The 13079-nt window shown below is 35.5% G+C and overlaps 1 protein-coding gene and 1 long non-coding RNA gene across 2 annotated transcripts in view; one reads left to right on the top strand and one right to left on the bottom strand.

Annotated features, from left to right (window-relative positions):
• Positions 1 to 13079, top strand: part of GluRIB (Glutamate receptor IB) — a 195797-nt gene that overhangs the window by 54374 nt on the left and 128344 nt on the right. The gene's annotated exons all lie outside the window — the stretch shown is intronic.
• Positions 7585 to 13079, bottom strand: part of LOC142235132 (uncharacterized) — a 36202-nt gene continuing 30707 nt past the window's right edge. The window contains exon 2 of the long non-coding RNA XR_012721806.1: positions 7585 to 8403. This is a non-coding gene — a long non-coding RNA (uncharacterized LOC142235132). The remainder of the gene's footprint in view (positions 8404 to 13079) is intronic.

Genomic DNA, 13079 nt, shown 5'->3' with positions numbered 1-13079 from the left:
TGTCAGCTGTCACACGAGCGGTTTAGAAATGATAGCAACCTGATGTTGTCCGCAATACATATCATCCACCCTATAATCCCTCCTTTCTCACTTATAAATAATTTGTAAACAACTCTTTAGCAAATGTACCATATAAACGAGAGCGATACTTATGAAAAATTTAATGAGGCATTATTTATCCCAGTTTATTAAAAAATCCCACTTTAATGTGATTACCCATATAATTTTAAATGGTACTCTCCCACAGCATTAAAAAATAAAACAAGAAAAGAAAATATTCTTAAAAAATTTAATACGTCGTTGAGTTGAAAAGACAGTGTGTTAAAAAGATTTTAATGCCAAATCGTTGCCAAAAAGAAGCTCACAAAGCTCAAAATGTTAATGCTGAATGTTGGAGGGGCATTATACAACCATGATATTTGTCGCGATTTCTTGTTCGGCTTCATCTACCAAGACATTAAATCTACGATGTGATATCAACACCACCACCATGTGATAGCATGCCCTGTTACGACAAACACACAAAGCTCTGGGATAAAATAACACATTTTCACAATGGCTTCTTGTTATTGTCGTCGCTCAAGAGCAGTAGCTAAATTTTCTGTTTACCCACACAAACACACATATATATTTTCTCACATAATTTGACAGTTGATGTCAGTGTTTGCGTGAATGCAGACTTTGCTCTGATGATGATTGGAGGAGTGGGTGACAACGATACACGCAGAGGAAACGGAAATAGATTGAGTATTATTGTCTTGTGCGTCCTTGTCTCAGGCATGTCTATTTCTTTTTGTGATGCAACCAGGCAGGCAATGCTAGCATCCGAAACACCAGTAGAACAACGGCAATAACAATAACATATTGAATGGTATGATATTGAATGCACTGCCATTCAGTTTGCTTTTCAAATGACTTTTAGACGCGCATTCTGTGGGCTTTAAGGATGTACTTTCCAAAGCAAAATCTTTTGTTCCCTTTAGCCCAGAAGACAAAATCTAAGTACGCTGGTTGTTGGGTATCAATAATGGTTTCTATTATTTTTTGTTTTTGCTTTTCAACTCCATAATGTTTGCACATTTCTCTTTCCCACTTGTCTATTATCAGCAGCGAATAAGTAGCATCATCTTTTTTAGCAAGGATACAGTGAAAAGGATCATGGGACACACTTTGTCCTTTGTGGCAATAATAACAATAAACAATAGAGCTTCTTTCAATGGAAAAAAAAATTCGAATGAATGATATTATAAGCTTGCGTAGGAGAAATTCGAAGCCATATTATACTCCAAGTTCCTTATAAATTCTTTAGCGAAAATTTTCTGAAAAATTATAAAGATATCGAGTTTTTTCATGGCTAAAAAAAGAAAAACTCAAGCCAATTCACTTGCTCTTAAGAGAGGGATGTAATACGAGGAAAAAGCCAATTTGTCTCTGTTGAACATGTTCGCACAGTAGGTTGTATTAGGATAAAAGAAACAGGTTTTACATACGATTCCACCCCGTAGGGAAAAAGTACATCCAATGACAAAATATCAAACATAATATTAATGTGGCATTATCCCAATGATAATGTAAAAATTTCAACAAAAACAAGTATATACGGCCGTAAGTTCGGCCAGGCCGAATTTTATGTACCCTCCACCATGGATTGCGTAGAAACTTCTACGAAGGAATGTCATCCACAATCGAATTACTTGGGTTGTGGTATCTTAAAACTTCTTAACATCGTTTTCTAAATTGTGAGTTAGTCCATACGTGGTATATATTAGACAAAAAAGTTATGTATAGGTAAGTCTACAAATAATTACGAATGAATATGGACCTTTGCACGGTACGTAGAGAGCCAGAATTGAAATATGGGGGTCGCTTATATGGGGGCAATATACAATTATGAACCAATTTTTGTGTGATGGGGGATCGATTTATCTGAGGGCTATATATAACTATATACCGATATGGACCTAGTTAGTCATGGTTGTTAACGGCCATATACTAGCACAATGTACCAAATTTGAACTTACTCGGATGAAATTTGCTCCTCCAAGAGGCTCCAAAAACAAATCTCGGGATCGGTTTATATGGGGGCTATATATGATTATGGACTGATATGGGCCACTTTTGGCATGGTTGTTAAATATCATATACTACCACCACATAGCAAATTTCAACCAGAGCGGATGAATTTTGCTTATCCATAAGGCACCGGAGGTCAAATCTGGGGATCGGTTTATATGGGGACTATATATAATTATGGACTGATATGAACCAATTCCTGCATGGTTGTTGGATACGATATACTAACATCACGAACAACATTTCAACCGAATCGGAGGTCAAATCTGGGGATCGGTTTATATGGGGCCTATATATAATTATGGACCGATGTTGACCAATTTTTGCATGGTCATTAGAGACTATATACTTACACCATGTACCAAATTTCAGCCGGATCGGATTAAATTTGCTTCTCTTAAAGGCTCCGCAAGCCAAATCGGGGGATTGGTTTATATGGGGGCTATATATAATTAAAGACCGATGTGGACCAATTTTTGCGTGGCTGTTAGAGACCATATACTAACACCATGTACCAAATTTCAGCCGGTTCGGATGAAATTTGTTTCTGTTAGAGGCTCCGCAAGCCAAATCTGGGGATCGGTTTATATGGGGGCTATATATAATTATGGACCGATGTGGACCAATTATTGCATGGTTGTTAGGGACCATATACTAACACAATATACCGGATCGGATGAAATTTGCTTCTCTTGGAGGATTCGGAAGCCAAATTTGGGGGTCCGTTTATATGGGGGCTATACGTAAAAGTGGACCGATATGGCCCATTAAAATACCTTCCGACCTACATCAATAAAAACTACTTGTGCCAAATTTCAAGTCGATAACTTGCGCCGTTCGGAAGTTACCGTTCAACAGACGGACGGACGGACGGCGGACGGACATGCTCAGATCGACTCAGAATTTCACCACGGATTTTCTAGCAATTAAAGAAATTTTTCATGCTTTTGTTAATATTTTCACGAAAACTGTTAAATAAGACAATTTTAATAGTACAAAACAAATATTTGTTTAAAATAAAATTATGACAACGAATAGTCATATAGTATTTAAAACATTGTTTCATAGGCCCAATTTTAATGACACATTTTGGTAATATTCATCCAGCAAATAAAATGCTTCCAAAAAGTCCACCAGTTGTCATGCGGATGTATTGCAAATTTATATCATCTGGAGATGGTGATTTTATATGGGCTAGCTTTATAAGTTTATTTGAATGAGGAAATTAGGAAAAAAAATATATATATAAAATATTTCACCAATTTTTCATTTTGTTTTTAGCATTTTGGGAGCCACCATTGTTTTTAGCAGTTTGGGAGCTATTTTGCATACACAAAGTCGTGGGTTCGATTCCAAAAAGTTTTTCAGCGGTGGATTATCCCACCTCAGTAATGCTGGTTACATTTCTTAGGGTTTCAAAGCTTCTCTAAGTGGTTTCACTGCAATGTGGAACGCCGTTCGGACTCGGCTACAAAAAAGGAGGTCCCTTGTCATTGAGCTTAACATGGAATCGGGCAGCACTTAGTGATAAGAGAGAAGATCACCAACGTCGTATCACAATGGACTGAATAGTCTAAGTGAGCCTGATACATCGGGCTGCCACCTAACCTAACCTACCAGTTTATCTATCACTACTAGAGGTGTGCAAGTGACACGAAATTGTTGTGATTCACGAAAATTTTCGTGACTAACGCGTAAGTCGTGAGACATACTGATGGCAACGGCGTGAGTGTGTTGAATTCGTTTACAATTTAAGTGACACCTATGATGTTAAGAGTTTAATAACGCTCTTGATTTTAATCATGCTCATGTGTTCTGACACCTCCTTAGGTAAATTACTCATAAAATAATTCGTAAGTCACGACATTTTTGGTAACTACAAATTTTCTTTTCGTGAGTGTACGTGAGTTCTGCCAAACAATATCGTGCGGGAGTTTGCTTGAGTAAAGTATTACTCACGTACACACCTCTAATCACTACAAGCCGAACACGTTCCATAACTGAGAGACTATGCGTAAAAAATGCCGCATTTATTCCGTTTAAATAAATTATTATGGAACATTTTGCGTTATTCAAGTCCGCCCTATCATTCATAGAATATTTCGAAAGATTAGAGTTATTTTCCAAACTCATATGAACATGGATTTATTACGGCTTTCTTTGCGGTTAAGGAAAAAATAAAGTCCTCGTAACGTACTATGTTTACGAGTCATGACAATATTTTTCTTTTCGCTCTCATTGAAATTAGTTTATTCTCTAGTCTACTTTTTTCTAAATCTGTTAATAATTTTATGAAAATTCCTGAGAATTGAAACTTCTTCAAATATGTATATCATCATTTTCTATATCATCGAGTTCGCTGCCTAGCTGACGCGTTTGAAGTATTTTGAGTTTCTACATTTACAACTTTCCGACAATAGCGAACCCAAAAAAGTTTTTACAGACCATCTTTGGTACCGGAAAATTAAACATTCTCTATATTGGCTGTCAAATTCATGTAAATTCAAGTGTTTACTCGAAAAAGTCTGCCGTGCTAATATCAAAAAATTAGAGTCTTACACCCTCAGAAAAAAAAGTCGCTTCTGTAACATATTCCCCAAACACATTCTGCTTCAATTCAAGCATATATATTTTCAGGATTGGCCCAAACAAGATATTGTTTGTATTATTCAAACATATTATGTTTTACCTTAGGCATGCACCGATAGAAAAAAATTTGAATGAAATTTTATTTGTGTGTATATATTTTTAAGGCGCCAACTGGTTACTTCCATCCTTTTCGTTGCAGCATACTAGGTATAGTGGCAATCCGATATTTCAGGCCCACTTAGACTAGATATTGTGATACTTGCAGCATACACTCTAGGTCTCACTTTCTAAACACATATATGTTTATAGGCTATTTCTAAATTAATATTTGTTTGCATCCAAACATATTATATTTACAAAAATGTTATGTCCCAAACATAATATGTTTTAACTTATTAACATATATGTCCCAAATATGTTATGCTAGTTTATGAACATTATATGCTTGCACTTGTTAAAAAAATGTGTTAAAAAATTTGAGTTACAAACATATAATTTTCGCAGCCAAACATATGAAAAACAGTCTTTTTCGTACGTGTAGTTTCCATATAGAGACCACCTTTACCTTCTCTGCAAATTTCTAGAAAATTGGAGAACTTTAGACTATTAAATAAGTAGCGAAAGTTTAAAGTCGGGCGGAACCAACTATATTATACCCTGCACCACTTTGTAGATCTAAATTTTCGATACCATATGACATCCGTCAAATGTGTTGCGGGCTATATATAAAGGTTTGTCCCAAACACATACATTTAAATATCACTCGATCCGGACAGAATTTGATAGACTTCTACTAAATCTATAGACTCAAAATTTAAGTCGGCTAATGCACTAGGCTGGAAGTAAAAAAATGTGGGAAATATTTAAATCTGAAGCAATTTTAAGGAAACTTCGCAAAAGTTTATTTATGATTCATCGCTCGATATATATGTATTAGAAGGAAAATTAGAGTCATTTTTACAACTTTTCGACTAAGCAGTGGCGATTTTACAAGGAAAATGTTGGTATTTTGACCATTTTTGTCGAAATCAGAAAAACATATATATGGGAGCTGAACCGATTTCAACCAAATTTGGCACGCATAGCTACAATGCTAATTCTACATCCTGTGCAAAATTTCAACAAAATCGGAGTTAAAAATTGGCCTCTGTGGTCATATGAGTGTAAATTGGGCGAAAGCTATATGGGAGATATATCTAAATCTGAACCGATTTCAATCAAATTTGGCACGCATAGCAACAATGCTAATTCTACTCCCTGTGCAAAATTTCAATGAAATCGGAGTAAAAGAGCTGCCACTCTGGTTATGTGAATGTAAATCGGGCGAACGATATATATGGGAGCTATATCTAAATCTGAACCGATTTCAATAAAATTTGGCACACTTGACTACACTACTAATTTTACTCCTAGTGCAAAATTTCAACCAAATTAGGGTAAAAATCTGGCTTCTGGGACCGTATTAGTCCATATCGGGCGAAAGATATATATGGGAGCTATATCTAAATCTGAACCGATTTCAATAAAATTTGGCACACTTGACTATAGTACTAATTGTTCTTCTTGTGCAAAATTTTAAGCAAATTAGGGCACACTTGACTACACTACTAATTTTACTCCTAGTGCAAAATTTCAACCAAATTGGGGTAAAACTCCGGTTTCTGGGACCGTATTAGTCCATATCGGGCGAAATTTATATATTTATGGGAGCTATATCTAAATCTGAACCGATTTCTTCCAAAATCAATAGGGATCTATTCTGAGCCAAACACATACTTGTGCCAAATTTGAAGTCGATTGGACTAAAACTGCGACCTAGACTTGACATGGCTATATCGACTCAAGAGCCCACCCTGAGCATTTTTGCAAAAGACACCATGTGTCTATCTCGTCTCCTTCTGGGTGATGCAAACATATGCACTAACTTATAATACCCTGTTCCACAGTGTGGCGCAGGGTATAAAAATTGGGCAAAGAAGGGTGTCCCTCCTTGACCATACATCGAAAAATAATGTACCCTATATCAAGTTCATAACCTCCCCCACATTCCTTAGACTTCTCAATATCCCTTCCCCGATCAAATATCGAAAACTGAAGTAGGAGATTCTTGCGTACAAAAAGGGCAACTTTTTTCAACCTTAAAAATGACGAGCATGGGGAAGCCCCACTTCCCTGCCTAATACCAAAAAAGTGAGATACACCATATTAATTTCATAACCCCCGTCCTATGCAAATTTCAAGTAAATCGGAAAATTTTAGTTCTTCTCTTTACTTTAGAAAAAAGTCGAAAAATAAAGTAGAGGATCTTTGTCTAGACTCCACCCCGAACCTCCAACGAAAATTTTAAGCAAATTGGATAACTTAAGTCCATTTCTTAGAAAGTCGGGCCTTTTCTTTGTCCAAATATAAAAAATAAGAATTTAGTTTTTTCACTATACTTAAAAAAAGTCGTGCAAAAGTACCAAATATAGAAAAATAAAGTTTAGATCTTTGTCAAAACGCCACCTTCAACCTTCCATTAAAATTTCAAGCAAAGAATTTAAGTTCAATTCTCACAAAGTCGGGCAAGACGGGGGTTCCCCCCTCCCTGATTGCTTCAAAAGCCTCTTTCTCGTTTAGATTTAGCTATAACTTCCGTATACATCCTTTGCTCGAATGCATATATGGCATATGTACAAGCACTTCTCAAGCAAAGAATTTAAGTTCCATTCTCCTAAAATCGGGCAAGGCCGAGGTCTCGATATGAATGCATATGTGCTATATGTACCCCCATTTTTCAGAAATCTATGCAGATTAAGATGTAGGTGTGATATACATATTTCCCCCTGTATGTTCTTATTTCACTTCATATAGATCCCAACAAAGTTCAAGGATTTGAGATGGTATCGAAAATATAGATATACAGAAAGGTTCAAGGTATAATACGAGTATAGTCGATTTTTGACTTCCTTTGTTTGTTTATTATACAATTTCCATTTCAAAGCTCTATTAAATATCTTCAGGTAATTCTCAAAACAATAAATGTAAATAAATATTCTAACATAAATCCAAGCTCACTCTCATCGAATTTGTTGACTACCCCACCTTAAAACAAGCAAGAGCCAATATAAATACATGAATTGTCAAAATTGGAAAGAATAACATAAATTATCATAATCATTGTCATAGTCATAGTCTGACGCCATTGTAAGTAGAAAAGCATCGTTTTAGTCATCTCCATTATTTTCCCGGAACACCCAAACAAAGCAATCAATAAATATTATCCGAATCCAAAGAACATTTTTTCCTTTCTAAGAGTTTAGATAACGAGTCTTTGGAGTGGATGAATGAGTGTATTTTTATAAACAAGGATATTGCCCTTAGACTTCTGTGGAGGATGGTGTAATTCAGCCGAAATTACCAAGGCAACTGTGTCTCAATGTAATGAGAAAAGTTAGGCGTGAATTTTCCATAACTCTGCTATTGTTATTAATATTATAGACATTTTAAGAGGGATGGCAATCAATATCCATATCTGCCTCTATATACGCTTGAAGAGGGCAACATTTGGGGCAATCAGTTTTCTTTGTTGATGTAATGATGTTGCTCTCCACCCGTCTTTCACCAAATCCTTATGGTTTATGAGTCAATCGATGACTTTTTTGCTCTTACGTCTGTTTGTGAGATAAATGAGAAATCTGAAATATAGGGCATCTTACGGATCATGGAAACGATTTTTTTTATGCCGAATAATTGAACATTCTGAAAATAAAGAACAAAAATAATGCTTGGAGAAAAGAAGTATAGGCAAGATAGTCTACAAAAAATTAAAATGAATTTAGTAACGCTATTCATTGACCGTGCCTTATGTATGGCCTTTGAAAGGCTATTCGCAAAAAGATTTTCAAAAGCAAGAAAGAATCTTACTTTCGAAAATTATCGATTTTATGAAATAAAATTTGAAGGTTATATCAAGGATATTTGAACCTCTTTTTACACCATAGGATAGGGGTATACTAACTTTGCCGAAATATTGTTCTCGGACCGCATAAAGTATATACATTCTGGGTTATGGTGAATTTCTGAGTCTATATAGCTGTGTCCGTCCGTCTTGTATAAATCACGCTAATTTCCGACTTTAAACTTGGTTCAAGCAGTTGTTATTGATGTAGGCCGGGTGGTTTTACAAATTGGCCACATCGGACGACTGTTAGGTATAGCCCCCATATAAGCCAACCCTCAGATGTGTGCTGCAGATAACCTTAGACGAACAAATTTCATCCAATCCGGTTCAAATTTGGTACGTGATGATAGCATATACTCTCCAAAAACCAAGCAAAAATTGGTCCGTATATACCCCCATTTAAATTGATTTCCAAATTTCACCTCCGAAACATCTTGAATGAGTAAATTTCATCCGAACACTGATTTGACCTCCAAAACCTTTTGTAAGAGCAAATTACATCCGATACGGTTGACATTTGGCATTTTAATTACCATGCTAAAACCGGTTCATATCGTTTCATAATTACCCTACGGCAAACGGGATCAACCACTGGACCGATACAGGACTTGTCCCTGGTGTATATGGACCAGTCCCAGTTTTGGTCAAAACGTAGGGCAGGGACCGGGTACATTTATACTTTAGAACACGTCCTGGACATCCGAATCACTCCAAAATGAAAAGCTTTTGAAATATGTCAAACAATAGGTTATTCTGATAATTCAATTTTACTAAATGTTTAGATCCAATAAGATGTTAACATAAAACGAATATAGAGATCAATAAATTATGACAATTTAAAAATTACGACAAATTGGAGTACCGTTGCCATTTCTGTAATAGGTCCGCCCGTTGAAATTTGCACTAGGAAATTTATGATTTTTTATCTAACATAGTCTCCATATGGACTAACATTCAATTTAGAAGACAATGTTGAGAATGTTAAATATACCTTGCCATTGGTAGCTGAAATCAGGAAATTCTTCTAAAGGCACCTTTAAAAGCACTTCCAAAAATGTCCTCCCATAGAAGTTCTTTATTTTAGTTGAACAGGAAGTTCATTTGAGTCAATTTAAAAAATTAATAGAAAATTTAAAATTTTTTGTTTCAAATAGGTTAAAAATAGATTAAGAGTTAATTTAAAAAAAAAAAAACCAAATCCATTCTAGAAAAATTGCGAATTTTTGAAAATATTTGATGTCAAAGGTTCCAAACAAGCGTAAGAATGCATTAAAATTTATAAAAAAAAAACTAAAAATTATTTATTATAAAATATCACAAAATTTGTTAATTCACATCAAAAACACTGATTTCGCATCACACCTTAAGAAGTGATGGAAATTCAGTATAACGGTTGTTAAAACGGTGCACATCTATCCTATGACAAGCCCATGTTAAATTCGTTGCTTCTGCGCCAATTTTGCACCACTTCCGGATCCAAAAATGACATTTTCACTATTTTTTGGTGACGCTTTTTTTCTGGGTATTTACTTGTTTTTTTTTTTATACCCTGCGCCACACTGTGGAACAGGATATTATAAGTTAGTGCATATGTTTGCAACACCCAGAAGCAGACGAGATAGATACATGGTGTCTGTGGCAAAAATGCTCAGGGTGGGCTCCTGAGTCGATATAGCCATGTCCGTCTGTCCGTGAATACATTTTTGTAATCAAAGTCTAGGTCGCAGTTTTAGTCCAATCGACTTCAAATTTGGCACAAGTATGTGTTTGGCTCAGAATAGAACCCTATTGATTTTGGAAGAAATCGGTTCAGATTTAGATATAGCTCCCATATATATTTCGCCCGATATGGACTTATATGGCCCCAGAAGCCAGAGTTTTACCTTGATTTGCTTAAAATTTTACTCAAGAAGAAGAATTTGTTATATAGTTAAGTGTGCCAAATTTTATTGAAATCGGTTCAGATTTAGATATAGCTCCCATATATATATTTCGCCCGATATGGACTTGTATGGCCCCAGAAGCCAGAGTTTTGCCCTAATTTGCTTAAAATTTTGCACAAGAAGAACAATTAGTACTATAGTCAAGTGTGCTAAATTTTATTGAAATCGGTTCAGATTTAGATATAGCTCCCATATATAGCTTTCGCCCGATTTACACTCATATGACCACAGAGGCCAAATTTTAACTCCGATTTAGTTGAAATTTTGCACAGGGAGTAGACTTAGCATTGTTGCTATGCGTGCCAAATTTGGTTGAAATCGGTTCAGATTGAGATATATCTTCCATATATAGCTTTCGCCCGATTTACACTCATATGACCACAGAGGCAAATTTTTAACTCCGATTTAGTTGAAATTTTGCACAGAGAGTAGAATTAGCATTGTAGCTATGCGTGCCAAATTTGGTTGAAATCTGTTCAGCTTTAGATATAGCTCCCATATATATGTTTTTCTGATTTCGACATAAAATGGTCAAAATACCAACATTTTCCTTGTAAAATCGCCACTGCTTAGTCGAAAAGTTGTAAAAATGACTCTAATACATATATATCGAGCGATAAATCATAAATAAAATTTTGCGAAGTTTCCTTAAAATTCCTTCAGATTTAAATGTTTCCCATATTTATACCCTTCACCACTACTGTGGTACAGGGTATAATAAGTTTGTGCATTTGTATGTAACGCCAAGAAGGAAAAGTCTGAGACCCATCGTTTAGTATACCGATCGTCTTAGAATTAAATTCTGAGTCGATTTAGCGATGTCCGTCTGTCTATCTGTTCATGTATTTTTGTGCGCAAAGTACAGGTCGCAGTTTAAGTCCGATCGTCCTCAAATTTGGCACAGGGTCGTTTTGGGGAACAAAGACGATCGCTATTGATTTTGGAAAAAATCGGTTCAGATTTAGATATAGCTGTCATATATAATTATCTCCGATCTGGTGGTAATTGGCGTGTTTATCAACCGATGTTCTTCAAATTCCGTACATCCAAATATTTTATGAGTCTCGAAAAACTTGCAACATATTATCCAAATCGGTTCAGATTTAAATATAGCTTCCATATATATCTCTCGTCTGATTTAGACTCATATGACCACAGAGGCCAAAGTTTACTACCGATTTTCGTGAAATTTTGCACAGAGAGTTGAATTGACATTCTACCAATGCTTGGTAAATTTGATTGAAATCGGTTCAGATTTAGATATAGCTCCCATATATATCTTTCGTCCGATTTGCACTTATATGGCCTCAAAAGCCAGAGATTTGCCTTGACTTGCTTCAAATTTGCCCAAGGAGTACGTTTAATAGTATGGGTAAGTGTACCAAATTTGGTTGAAATCGGTTCAAATTTAGATATAGCTCCCATATATATCTTTCGTCCGATTTGAACTTATATGGCCTCAAAAGCTAGAGTTTTGCCGTGAATTGGTTCAAATTTTGCACAAGGAGTACGTTTAACAGTACCGGTAAGTGTACTAAATTTGGTTGAAATCGGTTCAGATTTAGATATAGCTCCCATATATATCTTTCGTCCGATTTGCACTTATATGGCCTCAAAAGCCAGAGTTTTGCCTTGACTTGCTTCAAATTTTGCACCAGCAGTATGTTTAATAGTATTGGTAAATGTACCAAATTTGGTTGAAATAGGTTCAAATTTAGATATAGCTCCAATATATATCTTTCGTCCGATTTGAATTTATATGGCCTCAAAAGCTAGAGTTTTGCCGTGAAGTGGTTCAAATTTTACACAAGGAGTACGTTTAGCAGTACCGGTAAGTGTACTAAATTTGGTTGAAATCGGTTCAGATTTAGATATAGCTCCCATATATATCTTTCGTCCGATTTGCACTTATATGGCCTCAAAAGCCAGATTTTTGCCTTGACTTGCTTCAAATTTTGCACCAGCAGTATGTTTAATAGTATTGGTAAATGTACCAAATTTGGTTGAAATCGGTTCACATTTAGATATAGCTCCCATATATATCTTTCGCCCGATTTGCACTTATATGGCCTCAAAAGCCAGCGTTTTGCCGTGATTTAGTTCAAATTTTGCACAAGGAGTGCGTTTAACAGTATCGGTAAGTGTACCAAATTTGGTTGAAATCATTTCAGATTTAGATATAGCTCCCATATATATCTTTCGCCCGATTTACACTCATATGACCACGGGGGCTAAAGTTATACTCCCATTTACGTGAAATTTAGCAGAGATTGCAGAATTATTATTCTAACTATGCAGTACAAATTTAGTCAAAATCGGTTCAGATTATATATAGCTCCCATATATACGTACACCAGAGTTGGGGAAATATGGTAGACTTTTTCATATTTTAGACCCATTTTCAATGGGATTTTCCTGCAATTGACTGGATAGTTTACACAGAGAATATATTTAGTATGATATTTAAGTGTGTCAAGTTTGTTCTAATTTGGTTCAGTTTTAGATAAAGCCCCCATATATTCGTTCTTCTG

Source organism: Haematobia irritans, chromosome 4 (genome assembly GCF_050003625.1).
Source record: "Haematobia irritans isolate KBUSLIRL chromosome 4, ASM5000362v1, whole genome shotgun sequence".
NCBI lineage: Eukaryota > Metazoa > Arthropoda > Insecta > Diptera > Muscidae > Haematobia > Haematobia irritans.
The sequence above is the reverse complement of the archived record's forward strand: the minus strand, read 5'-3'. Positions and strand labels throughout refer to the sequence as shown.